At 38.3% G+C, this 19060-nt stretch overlaps 1 protein-coding gene across 5 annotated transcripts in view; it reads left to right on the forward strand.

Moving 5' to 3' along the window:
* Positions 1 to 19060, forward strand: part of LOC130909201 (thyroid hormone receptor alpha-B) — a 277864-nt gene that overhangs the window by 34640 nt on the left and 224164 nt on the right. Inside the window, exon 1 of one of the 5 annotated variants that reach the window (XM_057825379.1) lies at positions 1 to 19060. This exon is cut by the window's right edge and continues 12456 nt beyond it. The exons of the other annotated variants lie outside the window; for them this stretch is intronic. The gene's annotated coding sequence lies outside the window, so the exon portion shown is untranslated. 5 annotated transcript variants of the gene reach the window in all.

A 19060-nucleotide genomic window follows, 5' to 3' on the forward strand; every position in this document is an offset into this window, starting at 1 on the left:
CCTTTGCTCCCGGCCGTTTTACTGGATTTTGACTGATTTTGCAAGGCCCACAGAAAATTATGTTCTATTGCTATATAAACTTGGAACCCATCAAAAGAAAGATTAGACTATCTTCTTTCATCAGAAAAAAAAGTTCATATCTTTTTCCATTCTTTAGAAATCAGCATTAGAAAATAGCTTAGTTTGAGCAATTTCCCAATTTCTGATGAAAAAATGGAGAAAATCACCTTTTTGTAAACGCATACATTTCAAACATAACTTTGACTTTAACACAGCTATTTTTTTTGCATTAGTTACATCCCAAACATCTGAATGTTTTCCTTTCACAAAATATAAAGGACAAGACAAATAGAGCTTTTGATAGCAAAGTAACAATTTATTTACTCATGACTACTGAGATGACGCCGTTGTCGCCGCGTCAGCCGTGTGAACTTTTCCTTCATCGTTGTCTGTTTCGCACAGATGGATTATTTTTGCGTCTCTGCGGGGTCTTCTCGGCGAGCCCGCTGCACTAGTGATCCCAGTCGTTTTGCTCGGTCGTCCAGCGCCCTGGCATCCCAGGCGTCCTCTCGGTTGTTTTGCTCGGTCATCTGCCGCCTGGCATCATGCCGCCAGCGCTCCGACCGTGCTGCCCGGCCGTTCATTGCTGTTGAATCTGGTTGCGGGTCTTACAAAATGCGCTACTGCCCTCCAGTGGCCAGTTTTATTGCTTTAAAATGCATTTTGAGCTTTGTTCTTTGTTTCTCAGATAGATCGGAAGCTATAGATGCTTCTTGTAAAAAAACAACAACATCACAAAAGACATATACATTTTTGGGACAGTGAAGCATTTAGAAATAGAACGTATTTATACGTTTTTGGGAGCAAATGAGTTAAGTGAATTATATTAATTATTTTCAGGCTTACATTTATCCCTTTTCACTTGGTGAAGTCCATTTTTTTCCCCCTAAAACTCACGTTTGATTGGCTGATGATTTGACTCCCCTGCCACACACAACACGCACACTCACACAGCCCCGACAAATTCATGTCAACAACTCCTCCGTCGCCTTCAAAGAGGAGGGTTATTAGAAGGTTTTTTTTCGGCCAGCATGAGTAAGTAAGTAATGTAAAAAAAAAACGTCAGTGTTGTAGAGGTGGGTCAAACACTACTAACTTTGCGACTGAAAGTCCAACCTGCATCGAGTTAGCATAACATTAAACTGTGTGAACTTGCTAACCTGCAGAACTACTGCGGTCAGGCAAGCCTCCACAAGGAACAACAAAGTCAAGCCAGCTTTCCCTCATTTGGATCATTGTTTGAATTATGTGCATTATAGTGATGCAACGCAGTGGCTTCACAGTGCAAGTCGCTTTATTAAAGAAACGGGGTGCTATCCAAGAATGGGTCCACTTTGGGGGGACACTGACATGAACATGAACTGACATGAAAAAAAAAATCTGCAGTGAAATCACACATCAGAATTTCATGAGAGTACTTTGGTTCGAGTCTCGGGGTAGTACAGTATGCCTAAAATGTAGATCGGACCTTGGATACCTCAGATTTTTTTCATTAATTTTTTTTCCCCATATCACTTTTATATTTCAGTAATTTGAGTCCAGGGGTACTCCAGTGTCACCAATTATTGGGTAGCTCTCAGCTTTTTTAATAAAGGGACTTGCACTTCAAAATGTTTTGATAGTTTTTGAAAACAAAGGTCTGAATGAACGTTGTATCACCTGAACCAATACACATGAAAGCTAGTGTCAGTCAATACAGATTTATTTTGGATTGATCATTTAGCCTATCAATTAATTGGTTTCATATTCATGAGAAATGTACCCCTGATCCCCACTCACCCAATCTGTTTGGTCTTTTAATGTCCCGTCCCCACAAAAAGTGTACATGCAGGTTATGCTGTTATATCGTCCCTACCAATGTTGAAACAAAACCTACACCCTTGACCACGTCTATTGCTACCATGTAGCGCACTGTAAAAATTGTAAAGACCAGTGTTCCATGATGGACTGCAGAAGCTAATGGGTTAAAAAAATGGTTTGATTGTTTGTCTATCATCGTCAGTGGCAGTTAACAAGTTTAAATAAGGTCCCGATCCATTTTATAAGGAACCATTGACCCCATTTGGAATTTCTGGATGTTTTTGTGGCATGTGACGCTTGCATTGTCAGCTGAATTGAAAACCAGTTTGTCCAACTTCCTTGCAATTATGGTTCTATAGAGAAAATTATGGACGATATATAGCGTAGTGGTTCACATAGCAACTTTTATTATCCTCGTTTAGGTATTTTTATTTTCAAGCTGGAGTCTACCCCATTGAACCCGAGCACATATTGACAAGTCACTTATGGAGGACCAGAAGTCCTGAAAGAAATGGTTAAAAAGTAAAAATATTAAGTAAACATAAATTGAAATAAACAAAAAAATTGAGTAAATATAAATTGAATAAAGTGAAATACTGATTGGAAGTTTTAAATGTATTTTTTTTTAAAGCATAAAAAATACAAGAGTATATAGACGTTGAAATAAAAATGTAAAAGTTGATAGAATTGATTTCAAATTGAAATAAACCAAATTAAATATATTGATGTTGAAATAGATAAAAAAAATAGAAGTGCAGGTCTCCAGACTAACATTTTTTTACCAGGAGCACAGTGGCTCTTAAAATTTCATTCAGCGGCGCACACTGTAAATTGACTTACATAGCTTTCCTTTAATTTTAACTGTTTAACTGGTACTTTCCGAATAAATGCATGAAACTACAAACTTATAAATCTATATTTTATTATTCAATTTTGACATCAACCAATATACGGTTCTGCTTAGAAATTAGGGCAATATGGGAATTTTGTTCTATTTCTATATATATTTTTTGTTTTTTAATCACGTTAAAATATTTGACACAATTAACGCACATGCTCCGCTCAAACGGATTAAAATGACAGCACAGGGTCATGTGCACTTGTTACTTGTGTTTTTTGGAGTTTTGTCGCCCTCTGCTGGCGCTTGGGTGCAACTGAATTTATGACCATGAGGATTGTGTAATTATTGACATCAACAATGGCGAGGTAATAGTTTATTTTTTGATTGAACATTTTACAAATTTTATTAAAACGAAAACATTAAGAGGGGTTTTAATATAAAATTTCTATAACTTGTACTAACATTTATCTTTTAAGAACTACAAGTCTTTCTATCCATGGATCGCTTTAACAGAATGTTAATGCCATATTGTTGATTTATTGGTATTAAACAAATACAGTACTTATGTACAGTATGTTGAATGTATAAATCCGTCTTGTCTAATCTTTAAATTCCAACAATTTACAGAAAAATATGGCATATTTTATAGATGGTTTGAATTGCGATTAATTACGATTAATGAATTTTTAAGCTGTGATTAACTCTATTAAAAATTTTAATCGTTTGACCGCCCTAAAAATAATGCAAACTGCTTAAACTAAAAAGAGTAGCTGAGATCTGTCATGACAGAACATCGCTTCAATGATATCTGGCGCCATCTAGCGTCGTGAATGGGGAGAGGAGCTGAGATCTGACATGACAGAACATCGCTTCAATGATATCTGGCGTCATCTAGCGTCGTGAATGGGTATAATGTCTAGACCGCGAATATAAGACAACCCCCTCTTTTTCAATCTTATTTCAATGCAAAAAACACTTGTCTTATATTCGGGCCAATACGGTAGATGAAAAAAAAAGTCACACTGGCTCTAATTTTTGTTGTAAAATGCAGATTTAGTTGCAGTCTGGAGCCTTGAAATTCTGACTGAAATAACATTCATTAACATGTTAAATGATGTAATTACCTATGTACAGTATGTATTTGATTTTGGCGCTCCCGGCCCTGCATACTCTCATTCCTACAGGCATGTTAGTGTTCATAGTGTATGCATGTTTAGCCAAACAATGGATCCTGCGTCTGACATGAACTCGCGTGTTTACAGCCAATGTGACCTGACTTGACTGCTGCTCGTCCCATAGGAACCAGGCAGGCCCCGAGCGCTTTCCCACATGCCGTTTTCCATGTGTGTGTGTGTATGTTTTTCCCCCCACCTAATTAGATTATAGCACCCATATGCTTGTAGGCTTGTGGGCGGCTTCATAGGATCCATTCTGTGCGGGCGAATGAGGCCAAGAGCGAAATGTCATCTGATCATCACGGGTGCCTACCGCATCTGGGCTAATAGATTGGGTTTTGGAATTTTTTTTTTTTTTTTTTTAACGCATTGGCTGGTAGGAGTGGGAACCTCTTGGTACCTCATGAAACGATACGATTTGCGATACAAAGCGCACGATAACGATGATCTGACCATATGGCGATACGACGATTAATGATACATTGAAAACAAGGTTATGCTGTGAATTGGAATGAGTTTATCACTAGTAGACGTCCAATCCATTTGAACTGGGAGGGTGAACGAATGTTCATTTGCTGCCATCCCTCCCACTTCAAACTGATTGAACGTCTATGGCCGTCAGTGGCAGCCAATACCAGGCAATGAGGTAATTTTGGGCCATTTAAGGTCATTTACCTGTTGATTTTCAGTTACTTCCTGTTGATTTTGGGGCATTTGATGGGTCACTTCCTGTTTATTTTGAGTTACCGAACAGGAGGTGACCTGGGAATCACCCAAATGAATAGGCTGTGACTTAAACTCAACAGGAAATGACCTGTAAATGGCCTAAAAGCTGATGCGATGAAAATCGGACAGAATGACTGCGAATGCCCTGGTTTCGAATCAACGAACGTTCACAGTAGGGCTGCAGCTATCGAATATTTTAGTAATCGAGTAATCGACTGAAAATTCTATCGATTAATTGAGTAATCGGATAAAACAAATATATTTTTAGGTGAAGAGCAATTATAAATATACATGAGAAAACAAGACATTTCATCTAATCTTGAACCATTTTCAGTCAATCAATGTCTTTATTTTCGATGTATATTGTTGAAAACAGCCAAAAATTGCATCTCAGATGTAACTAGGATAAAAAGACTAATTCACTGCTTTCACTCAAAAACCTTTAGATCTTATTAAAAAAGAAAAAAAAATGTATATATATAAAGTATATATATATATATATATATATAAACACACCTAAAATTGCCGTTACGCTTGATAACACACATCACTTAAAAGTATGGATTTTTTCCCACGTGTTTCAATTGAATTTCTATTTGTTCAAGCCATTTTTAAGTTCTAGGTAAGTTTTAAGTTAGTGTAAACTGTAAGTCCTGATAGGATTTTGAGTTTTTGCAGTGTTCAAAATAAATGTATGATACAGGCTGTATTGGAGCACATTAGGGACCAGTGCTACTTGGTGTTTCATCCAGCAATGACTACTGAGCTAAAATTGATAGTTAGCATTAATGCGTTTTTATTTTACACTCTCATCACTCCACAACGCTATGTTATGTTAAAGCCTGTATGTAAGACATGTTAGCCATGCATCGAAAGTGCCCATAATTAATACAAACCTAGCCCTCCCTCCGCAGGGCTAACGTTACGTGAGCTAGTAGTGACAGTAACCTTAATCTTATTTATTAGCGCTTAGCACTCTTTATTAGCGCTTAGCGCTCTACTGCTTTAAGATGGCGGCTGTTTACTAACGTGGCCTAGACGCGGCCGAGTCTGTCATTAAGCATCTAGTTTAACATACATGTGATCTCTGAGACTCATCAGACGCTACCTGCTACCAAAGTAGCATCGTGCGGGCTAGTATTTAGCAACGTCGGTGTCGTTTGTAGCGGCTGTCGGCTGCAGTGATTTTTTTTTTTTTTTTTTTTTTGCTTCTTGCTTTACGCACGTGACATCAGCGCGTTGTCCCGCATTTAAAGTAGTCCGAGCAAAACGTGATGCTTAGCGCTGTCAAAATAAACGATTACTCGAAGTGAATAAAATTACTCCGATCAGTTTTTAAACTTGAGTTGCTGGAGTATTTGTTTCAGCTCTAGTTCACAGTCTAAATGGATTGGGCGTCGAGCACCGTCAATCCAACCTTAGAATTAACTGAGACACGATTATGGTGGAAAATTTTGGTAGCAACTTGGTTCATTTTTATTTTTTATTTTTTTAGACATTGACACCTTTTCAAAACGATATCTCGTATGATATCGGTATTTTTCGGACTATAAGTCGCAGTTTTTTTCCCATAGTTTGGCTGGGGGTGCGACTTATACTCTGGAGCGACTTATTGTGAAATTATTAACACATTATTATATCATTTCTAGACTAAATTCATTTCTAAACGATTAAAAATTTTATTTCAGTTAATCACAGCTTAAATATTAATTAATCGTAATTAATTGCAATTCAAACCATATATGAAATAATCCATTTTTCTGTAAATTATTGTTGGAATGAAAAAATAAGACAAGACGATATACAGTATATTTATTTTATTTATTTATTTTATTTATTTACTTTATTTTCTCTTCAGGCATGACAAATCCGAACAAAAATACAGCATTTTTACGTGTTACAATTAATTTAACCCGAAAAGAAAAGGCCAGACGGGAGAAGCCGAAGCTTATTGAAACCTGCCCCCAGTATACCATATAGGAACTGAAAATATCGAATAACAATTTTTGACACTCAGATTTCGTAGCGATCACAAGTTTTTTTTTTTTTTTTCATTTTTCATTTTCCCAATATTCCATTGTCGATCATTTATTTATTTATTTAAACATTTATTTATACATTCAACATACTGTACATAAGCACTGTATTTGTTTATCATAGCATCAAAAAGATTAACATTATTAACATTCTGTTAAAGCGATCCAAGGATAGAAAGACTTGTAGTTTTTAAAAGATAAACGTTAGTAGTAACCCTCTTAATGTTTTCGTTTTAATAAAATTTGTAAAATTTTCAATCAAAAAATAGACTAGTAGCTCGCCATTGTTGATGTCAATAATTACACAATGCTCGTGGTGCATAAAATCAGTCGCACCCAAGCGCCAGCAGAGGGAGACAAAAAACACAAGTAACAAGTGGACATGACACTGTGCTGTCATTTTAATCTGAGCGGGGCATGTGCGCTAAATGCGTCAAATATTTTGACGTGATTAATTTAAAAAATTAATTACCGCCCGTTAACGCGGTAATTTTGACAGCCCTAATGATTTCACATCATATTTTGGTGTTTTGGAGTGACATTGATGGTTTGGTAAACATGTTAGCATGTTCTTTATGCTATAGTTATCTGAATCACTCTTAATAGCTATGTTACGATAACATACCGGCCACGTTCGCATTTCGTTGTTCATGCATCATGTAACATTATCATACTCTACACTTATTCAGCATGTTGTTCTCTATTGTATTTTTATTTTAAATTGCCTTTCAAGATGACATATCTGTTCTATTGGTTGGATTTTATCAAATAAATTTCCCCCATAAATGCGACTTATACTCCTGTGCGACTTATATGTTTTTTTTTTCTCTTCGTTGGGCATTTTATGGCTGGTGCGACTTATACTCAGGTGTGACTTATAGTCCGAAAATACGGTAAATGGTTTGGGCGCCAAGCACCATCAATGCAGCCTTAGAGTTATCTGAGACACTATTATGGTGGAAGATTTTAGTAGCAACTTTTTTTTATTTTTTTAGACATTGACACCTTTTTAAAACGATATCTCGATTCTTGGCAGGAGCATATCGATAACCTTTAGGGATACAAAGTATATATAATATATATCACCATTTCGATATTTTTTCGCACCCCTATTGGCTGGCATTGACGGTGATAGAAATCCAATCCAATCTTTTGGACTGGGAGAGACTCGCAGTTCAAATGGATTAGACGTCTATCGACGTCAATGGCGGACAATGGCTGTCGGTATTGTGGATAACACACTACATTTGCGTGCACTTGTTGACAGTTACAATTCAACTTTATTGGCCCATTTCATCGTTGGCCGCATCCTGTCTATGAGCCGTACCAACCACAATTCTTTGAAAATTCAGCCCCGCAGCTGGTTTCGTTTAGCAACATGAAATAGTAGTCTTGTCTATCATGAGTGGAATCCTCAAAAGGTTTTGAAATGTTAGGCACGAAGAGATGCAGGGAATCTGCCATGTTGTTTTTAAGCAATTATAATCGGCCCCGTTTCCTTTGGCTGTTTTTCTCAGTTTTCTATAAGTCTGAAAGTCTAGCAGTAAGGTGACGATTTTCCCAATCAATAGCTGTGTTTCTATTACAGTTTTTGCAAAATACATATGGCGGAAAACACTCGGGTGACTTGAAGTTCCGCTCTGAGACCCCCAATTTGGCCAAATTTCTAAATTGTCCGATATGCATGTGTGATACATCATTGGGAAGCTTAAAATCTCAATTTTCTGGGGGAAGAAAAATTTTGAACAGGAGGGCATTTAAAAAAAAAAAAAAAAAAATTAAACAGCAAAACCCTACCTGGAGGTGAGAACACTCGAGAGCAGAATTACAGACGCCATGACTTTAACGAGATGATGTCGCGAACTTACATTGTTTCGATCCAAAAACTCCATGTAACATGTATCACTCATCAAGACACAGCTGTGAATGGCCACAGCTGGATTATTTGGGGGATTTTATGGGTGAAACACAGTAATATAACAAGGGTCGCGATGCAGAAATCGCAGACATCAAGGAGTGGTCGAGATTTTCTTTTTCATATATATTCCCTTTTAAACTTTTTTTTTTCTCAATTTTTCTTTGTTTGGATCGATTATTCATCATCTAACAGAAAATGCAACAGTAAAAAAAAAACAAAAAAACAATTAAGCGATAGTTATGAGGTGGATATCCGAGACTTTTTTTTACAGACGCCATTTTTTTTCATTGTGACATAATTTGTTTAAAAGTTTAAAATATTCGAGTGAATAATTTTTTTAAGTCGTTTCTTTTTTTAAAACGAAAGATGAGAAATCAATTAATGATTGTAAGCTCCGTCTACGACGGACATTTTGAATAGTAAATATAATTAATTACCTTCGTTTTATGGCTGGGTTGAAACAAAAGCGGTTGCGCTAAGTCTGTAAACGGGTGTTTCCAGGGTAAAACGGACAATTAAAAATAGTTCGGTGGCTTAATGCGCCATGAATCTGCTATGGAAGCATATAGACATATTGTTCTATCAAACACAACAGTTGTTTTGGCTTAAAATACAGCAGTTTCTTTTGAAGAGGAGTGCAAGAGGAGAAACAGCTTTTTCAGTCTTGTCTGTGTTTTCCGCCATATGAAAATTTTGATCAAATTCGTGTTTCTATTGAAGGCTGTTTTCGGAAAAGCCGTAACTCTCGTGCATGTGGAGGAAAAGTGATCATGTGAGTTGATACGTCACGTCCTGCTGTGTATAAATTTGAGTTATTGCTACATATTTAAATATTGTGTTAAAAATGTCATGTGTTTTTATTGCGAAATTTCAGTTAGTCACGGAAACTCATCTATAGGGGTCATATCCCATGAAACCATTACCGAAAAAACAAAACTTATAGTCTACTATTTCAACAATGATAATCATATTTATTGGCCAAGAATATTGAAATTTAGTGAATCTACCGATTTTGACTGAATAAGTCAGTTCTGGTTTTGGTCTGAAATTTCACCCCTCGAATCCTTTTCTTCTGACCACTATTAAATTTGGAGGCCAGAAGAACCGAATGAACTTCATTGGCCAGCTTTGTTAGAAATGCACATGGAATTTGTCTCCCTTATGTAGAGCTTCTCTAGTATAACATAAAAAACACTGGAACTAAGGTACATTTGAGTACAGAGAACCATTTAGCCATGCATGGATGGAAGGAGTGCAAAGGTGCTGTGTAATGATAGCTTTACAAGTGGTGTAGAGATTTTTCCAACAATATCAAGGGGCTTGAAGTGCAGTACTCTGGTATTAGGACAATAATGTGGAATTCAGATCAGCAGCCTTTGGGAATGAGGCTCCAACAGTATGATAGCACTATGAAAATGGAACAGAGATGGAATAACAGGTCCATTGTTTAAAAGGTTGATGTACAGAGCAGGGTGAGCAATAAAGAAAAAAAAAAATCAACATAATTTATGCCATTTCACGATAGAATGACAACAGTATTTCTTTTTTTTTAAGTGTGTTCGTGTTCTCTCCTAATGCAGTAGTAATCTGTGTTCAACACCTCAAAAACTTAAATCATAAACTCATCCCTGTCATTGATTGCGATAGATGCCCAATGCTTTTCAGTGGCTGCCAGCCCCCCTAGTTCAACTGGATTGGAAGTCTATCGCCATAAACGCCAGCTATTGAGTTGTTTCATTTATGAACCACACGTTTGTGTCGTATGGTGATATATCACACCCCTATTTTGTTGGTTTAGGGCCATCTACCTGTAGTGTCAGCACTGTAGAGTTAAAGCAACACTAGGTAACTTTTCAACCTTTATAAAATATTTTATAACATTTGTGATGATATGTAGACTGACAACTAGTTGAATGATGCCTCTTTTATATCTTGAGGGGTTCTGTATCGGTGTCACCGGCACTAATCAACTTGGAGGAGGGTGGCAGGAACCCCGCCACACACAAAAAAAAACTACAAATGTGCTGATTGCTTTATGGCATACGTCACTTCCACCTTTCTCCATTCATCATAAAGACCGAAGTCGATGCGAACGCTTTGCTGCGAATTCTGCAAAGATGGCAGAGCAACAAGAGACAAAAAGTTTTGTCTGAGTAGGGGAAAAAAGCCAAACCCACCCACCCCCCTCCCTTCAACCGAACTAGTCAGCTCTGACAAGTTCGGGTGGGGTGGGAGTAGCCACACGGTTCCTAACCGTCATATGTTATTGTTTAGCCACAACTGGATTCATTACTTAATTACTATTCATCCTTCAAACAGCCGCTGGAAACAGAAATGTTGTTTAATACCGTATTGGCCCGAATATAAGACGGCCCCGATTATTATTAAACTTTCTGAATACCAAATTTTTATACAGAAAATATTTACAGTACATCTGAAACAAATGATTGTAACAAAAATTCTGCTGAACACCAAATTTATGTACAGAAAATATTTAACGTACATCTGAAACAAATGATTATAACAATATATTTGAGAGAAAAAGCATGTTATTGTTCCTCATTCAAATCTGAACATTTAAATACGTAAACTAAAGTGCAATCACATTCGTAAATGAATGGCTTCTGGTTTTTGAAATGTAAATAAACCAATCTATTGTGATAAAACAACAAAATTGCAATAACTGCATTAACCATCAAAGTGAGTTCTAACTGTAACTGTAGTCTTGAAACAAATCTGAATAAGGAAAAACATTGCAATAAAAAATGCAAACTGGTTAAACTTGAGAGTAGCTGAGATCTGTCATGACAGAACATTACTCCTCAAGTTCTGCATTCGCTTCAATGATATCTGGCGCCATCTAGCGTCGTGAATGGGTATAATGTCTACACCCTGAATACAAGATGACTCCCACTTTTTCAGTCTTATTTCAGTGCAAAAAATACAGTCTTATATTTGGGTCAATACGGAGATCTGCAGGCGACCGGGCGATTGATTATTGATTGATTGATTGATTGATTGATGATTATACGACACTTTGCGGGTGTGCGCTGGTCCTCATGGGAAACACAGTCTTCCTTAGGGCAAAACAATACTGCTTTTGTCCACCGGCGTCGCTAAAAATCAACCAAAACTAAAAAGCTACCAAGTGTTGCTTTAACTATAACTATATTCTAAAAAAACAGAACACAACAGGCTATTGGGGGTCAGAGTGAAAAAATACATATATAGGTCTCTCTTGTAGTGCTGGAACGATTAATCGATTAACTCGAGTAATTTGATTAAAAAAAAAATCTTCGAATCAAATTTTGCTGCTTTGAGGATTCGTTTAATTAGTCCCGTCGTAATGTTTTGTTTTGAAAGTGTTTGCATTTAGTTTAATTGATTTGGGTCGATACACTCCCTCTAGTGGCAACAGTGAGTATGACATAACTCATCTAACTTGGCTGGATCTAGCTGCTCCCTGTTAAGACAAACATAAGGTTGTAAGTTTTTGTTTGAGATAGTATATTTGTTTATGCATTCGTTATTTAGGTTTGAGATTTTTTTAGTGGTAATATGTGTTTGAACGATTAGTTAAGAGCATTGTAAAAATGAAAAAAGTAAGCATTTTATAGCATTTAAGCTAGTGGACTTTGGCTGTGCAAGTTAGCCAATTGTTCTTTTGTTGCACTTCGATCCTCTTTTATTAAGTGTTTAAGTCAAAATATGATGGAAATTTACAAAGGGTTTTATGATGATGCATAATTTACTATCGCTTTGGTGATATGTATTATAATCATCCAGCGCTAGTACAGAGTAAAAAAATCTGTTGGAGGGCATGCGAGTTTTTGTGAGCACCTATTATGTCCTTTCTTTTGTTCCTTAAACTATTATAATAATTCAGCCATCATGAGTCGGTGTCCTGATGTCCCACATAACTATACTTCTTTGTTCGTGTCCTCATTTTGAATTTAAATGAATCCATTTATTCTTTGGTGAAGGTAAACATCACAGCTAAACTATTTGCGCCACCGTTAATCTCCCTGTTGTGTTTGTCCTTGATTGTGGTAAAGAATGAGGTCAACCTGCGGCGTGTGGCAGATTTGGCTGCGTTCGCTAGGCCTCCGACAGATAAGCACAGCATCATGTGTCGCGAGACAAGAGGTTATCTTTCGCTAGTGTCCTGCTGGACAGGGAGATACACGTCGCTTCTTTTATTGTGCCGTCGACACGCAGATGTTCGGCGACACGCGAAAGCTAACAAAATGCTCATCCAGCTGCGGCGAGAGCAGCAGGTGCCTTTCCGCCGAGGCGAGCGGCGCCCTCGGTGATGCGCTGGAAGTAAAAGTGGAGAGCTGCTTGAGCGCTTCCCAGGATTGTAAATTTGTCGCATGTCATAAACACTTGGCGCTGTGGCCAAGCTAGGAATTCCCTTCATGTGGGCGAAGATTCAAGTGGGAACAACAATTTCAGCCTGTGTGTGTGGCACCTCCTTTAATGCTGAGGCCTAAAATAATGACGCTGGAATTAATGGTTCCATATGGCTAAGCCATTGGCGATAATATGCTGAAATTATATATGCGCGTCCTGAATCTTCAGTTTTTTTCTGTGACGTCATCGCCGACCTTTTTATGCTGCTCCTTTAGGCCCCTAAGAGCCTTTTCCCCCTGCTTTCAGTCATCATTTAAAGTGCACACTCCTTGGGGAAGGAAGGACCTCTTGAACATTCAATTATCTGACTCAGACAATTGAGATCCTCCACCTATCGTGGATATAAAAGGTCTACACGGAAAAAATGTAGGGATGTGAACTTCAGTGTTGTTAATCTTACTTTAAAAGAGTAATTAATTACAGTTACAAATTACTTCTCCCAAAAAGTAATTGTGTTAGTAACTCGGTTACCTGAATGTAAGAGTAATTAGTTACTTGGCAAAGTAAATGGTGATAATTTTCATGTTTTTTTTCTCAAAAAACAAAACAATAAAAAAGAGGTTACACAATGTGAAGTTTAAAGGGTTTTTGGGACAATAGGCCCTAGCCCAATTCTATACCCTAAACTTAACTAGACACAGGGGTATTGCTGATGTTGCGATAACTAGATAGTAACCTTTGCTATGTGTGGAAGTCATTTAATGTTATGAATCAACTGCTAAAGTTGTTAAAATTACTACCGTTATTGCATTAGTTCCCTTCTGTGTATTTTCGACATGTGTAAGTTTTAAAACTGTTTCATCGTTTAAAGATAGATTTAAGTTTTGCCGATTTAGGAGCATTTTAGATAAAAAGTTAATTAGGTTTGCTAGGAAGGTTCTCTACAACAGAGCCTACCTGAGAAGTCTACTGCTTTAAGATGGCGGCTGTTTACTAACGCATCTTGTTCTTTATTATACATGTCGCTAATGCTGACGTGTCTGTCATTTGCATCTAGTTCTGTATATATGTGATATCTACCGAAGGATCATGCGGGCGTAGTTTGTAGGCTATTGGCTACAGACAGGTACAGTGGGGCAAATAAGTATTTAGTCAACCACCAATTGTGCAAGTTCCCCTACTTGAAAAGATTAGATAGGCCTGTAATTGTCAACATGGGTAAATCTCAACCATCAGACAGAATGTGGGGGAAAAAAAAAAAAACAGAAAATCACATAAGTATTTGGTCACCTACAAACAAGCAAGATTTTTGGCTGTCAAAGAGGTCTAACTTCTTCTAACGAGGTCTAACGAGGCTCCACTCATTACCTGCATTAATGGCACCAGTTTTAACTCATTATCGGTATAAAAGACAACTGTCCACATAACAGTCATTGTCAGTCACACTCCAAACTCCACTATGGCCCAGACCAAAGAGCTGTTGAGGGGCACCAGAGACAAAATTGTAGACCTGCACCAGGCTGGGAAGACTGAATCTGCAATAGGTAAAACACTTGGTGTAAAGAAATCAACTGTGGGAGTAATTATTAGAAAATGGAAGACCTACAAGACCACTGATAATCTCCCTCGATCTGGGGCTCCGTGCAAGATTGCACCCCATGGTGTCAAAATGATAACTCGAACGGTGAGCAAAAATCCCAGAACCACATTTAGGATTTAGGAGCATTTTAGATAAAAAGTTACTTAGGTTCGCGAGGAAGGTTCTCCACAACAGAGCCTTCCTGAGAAGTCTACTGCTTTAAGATGGCGGCTGTTTACTAAAGCATCTAGTTCTTTATTATACATGTTGCTAATGCCGCCGTGTCTGTCATTTGCATGTACAGTGGTACCTCTACATACGAATTTAATTCGTTCCAGGACCTTGTTTGTAAGTCGAAATGGTCGTATGTCGAGCAGGATTTTCCCATAGGAATACATTATAATTCCATTAATTCGTTCCAAAGCCTAAAAACATACACTAAATTCTTAATAAATACTGCTGGCACTGTTACAAATGGCAATTAAACATAGAAAAACAAATAAGTTATAAATAAATAAGTCAGAATAATATAATAATAAGAAGAATAATTAATAATTATTCCTGTAAATAATGTAACGAATTGGATTCTAATATGGCGGACACTTTTTACTGTCCCTGAACGCACCGCGAAGCTGACGTCATAGTGAGATAGGTCGGTGCGGTAGAGATAATACTTTCGTTTTCTTGAGAGCAGTCAACTGCTTAAGACAATGGGCGTTTTGTGTTGGATAAGTTCTTAAATAAATGATAAAAACGTGACGAAGCTGGCGATTTCCTTGGCAATGTTACCACAATAATAATTGTCACCTTAACTTATAAATAGTGGCGAACGGTGGTCGGAAGAGGACCATGGAGCTGTATTGTTGAGCCAGTTCAGGGACGCGCACCCCAAGCTCATATTTTTCTATAACTTGCATCTTCATTTCAAAGGTAAGCATTACTTTTTTCCTTGTTTCTCCAACTGTATCAACTTTTTTTGAAAACTGTGTTGATTTCTCACACAAGAAAATCCACCGTGCGTTCCGTTTGCAGTGCTGTCATGTCGTATTTCGAGCAACTCGTCGGATGTAGAAACAAATGGCGGCTCAAATTTTACGTCGGATGTCGAAAAGATCGTGTGTCGAAGTGATCGTATGTAGAGGTACCACTGTAGTTCTGTATATATGTGATATCTACAGAAGCATCACGTGGGCGCAGTTTGTAGGCTATCGGCTACAGTCAGGTATTATTGGAGCCTCCTAGCATCGTTGCATCGCGTTTGCAACGGCGTCACACTCCCTTGCCTCCTCCCCACTCCTGCTCTGCTCTCTCTCGTCACCCGTGAGTCCGTCTTTTTAAGACTTTTCTTGTGTCAGTCAACCAACATCATAACGCATAGTAACGCGTGCCTTTCCCGCCTCAGTAACGGTAACGTCGTTGCCAAGATGAGAAAAGTAATTAATTAGATTACTCTCTACTCAAGACAATAACGCCGTTAGTAACGTCGTTATATTCTAACGCCGTTATTAACAACACTGGTGAACTTACCCAGTAATTATCTATTTTAATTAGGAGTGGGTACCTCTTGGTACCTCACGATACGATATGCGATACAAAGCTCAAGATAACGATTTGACGATATGGCGAAACAACGATATGTCGGGGAAACTCTGGTATTTTTGCCTTTTGTATCCTAGAATTTCCTTCGTAGCAATATTTTCCCGTTGACGCGTATCTGAACCCGAAAATTCTGTATGTAGAGGCATTCGTAAGCAGTGTTGGGCACGTTACTTTAGAAAAGTAATTAGTTATAGTTCTTCACTACTTCTTCTAAAAAGTAACTTGAGTTAGTAATTGCTCTACTTGCTCTACTTGCTTTACTCTATAGTAAAAGTAACTAGTTACCAGGGAAAGTAACTATTTCCATTACTTGAAAAAGAAGTTGTTGTATGTCAAAGAATTTAAAATTTTGTGAGCAGTATTCGAGTCAGTTGAATAGAGAACAGACAGGTAGTTTTGTTATAGAACCTTGTAATATTTATTGCACCTCACCAGCAACAGATTTATCCTACACTTGAGGTGCAATAAAAATAAACAGATTTGAATTGCTTACCACAGATGTCGACAAAAGCTTTCAACTTAGTGTTGATATCTCCACCTCGTAAATGACAAATTTTCCCCTGAATGCTCTGCCATCATATCCCTCTGCATATGTATGCATTTTCCGGTTTGTGTGTGAAAACACCGGCTCTGATTGGCTTACCATGACACATGACTTTCACCCTCAGCCAATCACAATCACTTCCATCGCATCTATCCAGGGGGTGCATTCAGGTAGCCTTGTCCCCCTATTCCTCTAGTCACCCTCAAAGCGTCTGCCGTCCTCAAGATGGAAGCAGCATTCTTGCTGACTGACAGTGGGGATGAAAACGAGGCTGGCATTCAGGTGTAGCAAACACAGAAACGTTAGCAAGCTTTGGAAAGCATTGTCTAATTGAATGAGCAGGGACAAACAGCCTGGAGTTATAAGAAGTACGTGTGCTATTCTCGAACCTGAACGCACCCCAAGTCTTGGATGACAAATAAACAGAGCAGAGTAGACTCGCTACGGCTGGTAGTTTCTTCAATTTATTCAGAGTAAGTAACGCACCGCTTTTGACCGTCAGTAACGGTAACGGCGTTGTAACTGCGGAAAAAAATAATTAGTTAGATTACCCCGTTACTGAAAAAATAACGCCAACACTGTTCGTAAGTAAAGGTACCCCTGCACTTTAGCTGCGCTTGATGGCAATTGTCGTCCAATCCATTCGGACTAGGTCTAGTCATAATCGATTGGACGTCTATTGCCGTCAAGAGCAGCCAATGAGTTAAAAATCCAACAAAGGGAATTCAAGGATTTGAGGGTGGGCTGGCGTCACGACACTAGCAAAAAGCTAATGCTAATTGATAAAGTGCCGATTACGCTAAATGATTTCAGAACAAAAAAGCTTGCCCGCGTCCCCTCCCACTCTTTTGAAGGCTCGACTCTTTTTATGACTAAAATAATTTGTCGCCGGAGCCATTAAGACCGATAAGCGAGGTAATAATGCAGATTGCTTCCCCCTCCAATCAAGCTCTAATAAAAGCAAAGCGCAGTAATTCTACGTGTCTGCGCTCGTGTGTCGTCACGCTCCATTGTGTGCCGAAAAGGGAATTTGCTAAGCTTGAGGTGTGAAACGAGCAAATAATCCAAATACATACCACTCCCCTTGCCATGCACCCCCGAGAGAGGAGGGGGAAAAAAAATAACGATAATTAAATCCTGATTTTGTCAACAAAGCCTCAACAATTCCTTTGCTAATTAAGCCGTTAAGAGCCTAGAGTTGCGCTTTGGAGAAATGTGGGTCATTTTGACAATAATTAACACACAAGGCAAAAAAAAACCTCAACGCCATCTTTTTATCTTCACCTGGTGGCGTCGCTCGGGTACACTGCCAAACTGACGGCGAGCCCGTGTGGAGGGATTTGCTGATATGGCAGCTGCTCCTATTTGTTGTTGTCATAACGCCGCTAAAGTGCTGCACAAACTGAACGCTTAATTAAACGTGCCTTTTCTATAGCGCATGAGCTGTGCGGCTAATGTTTCCCCTCCACACAGCGTGAAACCCGATCGTGGGCGAACTGCACCCACGCCATCGTTGGACTTTACACCTTCAGGTTTCTTTGCATTGTCTTGCACGGCTCGATTTGATTTTTTTTTTTACAATCATAGTGAATCAATGTTTAAAATATGACATAAAAGAGCCCTTGTTTAAGCTAAAAATCCCTCAAGGCATTATAAGTCACTAAATTTAACCACGAAGTTGCCCATTTTACCAGTTTTATCCAACATTTGATCTGATCACACTTGCTCATCTCCCAAAACTTTTCAGTCTATGAAAGCCGCCACTGACTCGCTTTGTGTCTTTTTTTCCCCCTTGTTTAATAATCGTCAGATTAGAGCACATCATCGCTTGGGATAAGCAACAAACAACATGACATGGTGGGCTCGGGTGCAGAACCCATCGTTGGTGTTTGTCTGTGCTTTCCGCTTTTCTGCTCGGCGGTCATAAAGAGCAAAGTGACTTTGTGTCCTCACTGCGTGTGCTTGTGAGAGGTCATTGTTTGCACTCCATTGCCTGGCCCCGCCTTCTCCTCCCCCATATGTACTGTACATTTATAAATATACACATGCGTGTGCGGTAGGCGGGCGCATTCTTTCACCCTACTGATTACATTGCTTGACCAGAGACGACCCCGCTGCTCCCCTTTAACCTCGCCTGCGCTGAGCTGAGACAACTAACCTTTGGGTTCATAGACAATTGCTGGCGCTTACGTTAATGTTAAATAAATAAAAAAAGAAACCTATATATAAAAACGACTAAAAACAAAAAGTTTAAATGTTGAAACAATGTAATACAATTTTCATATAAAAAAGTAAAAAACTGAGAATTAAAACATTTAAATTACTTAAAGTGCGTACGACAGGAGAAAAAAAGTCTTAAATAGGATTATTATGTGAATTAGAATCATATTTTGAGACGATTCGACTACATACAACAATTTAGCAAAGCG

Source organism: Corythoichthys intestinalis, chromosome 21 (genome assembly GCF_030265065.1).
Source record: "Corythoichthys intestinalis isolate RoL2023-P3 chromosome 21, ASM3026506v1, whole genome shotgun sequence".
NCBI lineage: Eukaryota > Metazoa > Chordata > Actinopteri > Syngnathiformes > Syngnathidae > Corythoichthys > Corythoichthys intestinalis.